The sequence below is a fragment of the Lycium ferocissimum genome, unplaced genomic scaffold (assembly GCF_029784015.1).
Source record: "Lycium ferocissimum isolate CSIRO_LF1 unplaced genomic scaffold, AGI_CSIRO_Lferr_CH_V1 ctg78, whole genome shotgun sequence".
Taxonomy (NCBI): Eukaryota; Viridiplantae; Streptophyta; class Magnoliopsida; order Solanales; family Solanaceae; genus Lycium; species Lycium ferocissimum.
In genome coordinates this window covers 279,250-283,122 of record NW_026726948.1, presented here as the reverse complement: position 1 = coordinate 283,122, position 3,873 = coordinate 279,250, and the positions used below count along the sequence as shown (strand labels likewise).

General features: G+C 37.5%; 1 long non-coding RNA gene across 1 annotated transcript; it reads left to right on the top strand.

Moving 5' to 3' along the window:
- Positions 1-460: 460 nt before the first annotated feature.
- On the top strand, positions 461-2,174 carry LOC132045736 (uncharacterized). The gene is made up of 2 exons (XR_009412518.1): positions 461-1,169; positions 1,840-2,174. It is a non-coding gene; the product is annotated as an uncharacterized LOC132045736 (long non-coding RNA).
- Positions 2,175-3,873: the final 1,699 nt, after the last annotated feature.

The following is a 3,873-nucleotide window of genomic DNA, read 5'->3' as shown; positions in this document are numbered from 1 at the left end:
ATATCCTCTGTCTAGAATACTGCATAGGAGTATTTTAAGGCATTCTTCAAACAGAGATCAAACATCTCTTTTTGGGAGTACAACAAAATCTATGACCATCCATTCTCCAAGTCTCTAGTATATATCCAACCAAATTAGAGAACATAAAGTCACATCAGTTTATGAGATACATTTTGCAGGATGTTCATTTTCCATTTTGATGGGAAAGCAGTTTTTCAAACTTGACTTATTTTAGTCGGTCCATTAACACCTATAATTGTTTCAATCAAGGCCAACCACTCTTCTCGAATTTTTGGATGCACTCTTGCTTTAAGTAGCTGAAGCCTCTTTGTGAAAAAGTTTCTTATTTGCAAAATGAATGGCATTTTAGAAGCTCTCACTCGAACAAGGGCTTCCTATACTGTACTAAACAAAATCAGTGGACATAAAGGGCTCTTCTTCTGTACAAATCTTACAGTTTCCATCCCCACCCAAAGCTTGTACATTTCAATGTGTCTCTGATGCTGAAAAGGTTCCATTAATGCAATAAAATTGAAATTTTTCTGTCTATTTAACAACACAACCCTTTCAAAATCTTGTTGAGTGTTAACAGACCTAATATTCCATATCAATGCACTATTTATTGGGAACCTTTTGATTTAGAAGTTGTTTTCCTTGTTTGCACACCTCCAGCAGTTGCTGGAGGTACACTTTTATCCCTGCTTGTTTTCTTCTTTGCCTCCTTCTTTGTTTTGCAAGATGCTTTGGTGATATATCTCCTTTGGTTATAGCCATCTGCAAGTTCTTTGTTGTGTCCTGATTATCCATCTCATCATCATCACCAATATCAATAGCATTGGATAGTTCTTCTTCTGTTGGTTGTTGTACTGTTGCTGCAAACCTTGATGCTTGTTGTTTCATTGTGCCATCATCCATGTTGGAGTGTATTTTCTTATTTTGGATCTCATTACTCTGCATTTCCTCTATTTGTTTTCCAGATATAGCTTTTGGATCATCTTGTTTCTCCATCTCTATTTTAGGCACTGCTTGACTATCTTCTTTTGCATCTTCCTGTTCTTGCCCATCAATAATTTGATGTGTTTGTGCACTACAAACTATCAGGAGGTTTATCAGGTTCTTTATTCAAATCAACATCATGCATCCTAGGTCCCGTCTCTGATTTGTCATCAGTAAGATCCTGCATTTTTTCTGCACTATGCTGAACAACATCACCCTTGCCTTCAGTGTTTTGTAATTGATAATTGTCATTGTTATTGTCCATCTCTTTGTCATTTTTGTGGTGTTGTTGCCCTTGACTGTCCTTCAAATTCACCTTGCTACTGCATTGTTCCTCACAGTTATCATCGCTGTTGGTTGCATCATTTGTGCTACTGGTTTCCTCCTTATTATCCTTGTTGCTACTTTTGCAAGTTGAATTGTTCTCTAGTTCTGTTGGCTTCTTCACCTCTGCAGGAACTTTTTGTATTTTCCCGAAGGAAACTTCTACCCATGGCTTGGTAGACTCTTTCACCCCTTTCTCCTTTTCATGTATAATTTCAACAGATTGATCCTCTTCTATTGTTATCAATGCCTTAAAATTATTCTCAGTGCCAATAATTTGCCCTTTTTGTGCATTGATGTTTTTCTCCATATCAGCCTTTTGTGCCTCCTCCTTGTTGGTATTTTTCTTCTTCTCGTTAGTCACCACATTCCATTCCTTGTTTGTATTGTTGCTATAATTATGTGCTCCTTTTCCTTTTATAACAACTGGTTTATAGGCTTTTACATCATCCTTTTGTTGTTCCTTATTCTGCTTCTTGACCTCCTGCTCTTTGTTTTTTGTTTGTTTTAGATTTCCAGGAACGTTTGTTGGATCAGGCTAGGCTTCCTCCTTCTTGGGTCTATATTCAGGATGAACGACCCAACATCCATTAATATCATGCCCTTGAAGCATACAATTAGTGCAGTATTTAGGGAGATAATCATATTGTATATTTTGCCATTTTGATTTGATCTCACCAGTTTCCTCATCTACACAACTGATATGAATTCGTTTTGGTAATTCCTTTAACAAATCAACTTGCACTTTCACACGAGCACAACTTGGCCTTGTCCGATTACTTGGTGCTTTGTCAATCACCAAAGGAATTCCTACTGCGTGTGCCATAGAAAAAATGGCTTCTTTATCAAACAAATTCGTGGGTAATCCAGGGAATGAAATCCATGCCACTGAGATCGTCGTTTCCTCCTTCGGATTAAACCATGGATCCCAAATTAGAAACCTTAATGGATTTATTCTTCCCCTGAATTGGAGATCCCACGCACTGGAAGTTAAGGCAACATATTCTTCCAAACGTGATAGACGTAATAATATGTGTCTCTCTTCAAGAAAACCTACATCACATTGACCTTTAATCTCCAATTGAATAGGAATGATCTTTTTCAATTCTTGCATATCTGGTCTCCCATATGAGAATTTAGCAATCACCGCATATTTCAATTTTTGGCGTTCCGTAAATATTTCAAATTCCTTCTTTGTCCACGCAATGGTTGGTTCTCCATGTAGATACGTAATAGGTTTAAGGGGAAAATCAACTTCCTGCGTAGGTGGATTTAAAGCTGCTACATAATTAACAATTGGATTAGATGTAATGTTGGACAGAGTAGTAGTAGTAGGCAAACCAGCCACCGGTGGTGGCTGGCCGCCAGCCGCTGTGGCCATGGCAATCTTGGTTTAGGGTTTATTGTTGTATTTGGAAGAAAGAGAAGAGAGAGTCCTTTTTTACTCTTAAGCACCACGTCTTTGGGAAGCTTTGCTTCTTTCAAGATTTTGTTTCTTCCCCAGAATGGATTAAAGAAGGCTCTTCTTGGGAAATCCAAGAAACCCGAGTCTATGACAGATGATCAATGGGAGGAATTGGATGAAAATGTGCTTTCAAATATCCAACTATGTCTATCTAAGACGATTCTTCCCGAAGTTATTCATGAGACTACTGTTGTAGGCCTCTGGTTGAAGTTAGAGTCACTCTACATGACGAAAAGTCTCGCAAATAAAATTCGTCTGAAGGAACGGTTATACACATTCTCTATGGATGAAGGTACCCCCATTCAAAATCATCTTGACGAGTTCAACTCTGTTATTCTTGACCTAGAAAATTTAGAGGTTAAGGTCGAAGATGAAGATAAAGCAATATTGTTGGTAGTCTCCCTACCCTCTACGTATAAGCATTTTAAAGAAATCATGTTATATGGTGTTTATGAAACACTGAGTTATGAGGATGTCAAATCTAATTTGTTGTCAAAGAAAAAATTGATTTTGAAGTGTGTACTGAAGACAAAGGACATGGTTTGTTTGTTAGAGGAAGATCCCATGATAGAGGGAGTAATAAAAAGAATTTTAGGTCTAAGTCTAGAGGCCGTAAATTCAACAATGATAAATTCTACAAATACGCATAGTTAGTGATTGTCATAAATTGAAGAATAAACTAGATAGAGAAGAAAATAACAAAAAATCTCCAGAAAACCGGTGAGTGTTGAAAGTGATTAATGATGTTTTGACACTTTGTTGATAAGAAAAAATCTTCTGAATGGGTTTTTGATTCTGGATGTACATATCACGTGTGTCCTCATAAGGACTGGTTTACAAGATATGAGAAAGCTTGTGGTGTTGTCCTAATGAGGAATGATGCCCCATGCAACGTTGTTAGGATTGGTACTGTAAAAATTAGGACCCATGATGGTGTTATCAGGACCTTGACCAACGTTCGTCATGTTCCTGACTTGAAACGTAACCTTATTTCTCTGGGTACTCTTGAATATCTTGGATGTAAATATTGAGTTGAAGGTGGAGTTCTCAAGGTTTCAAAAGGTGCTCTGGTCTTGATGAAAGGAACA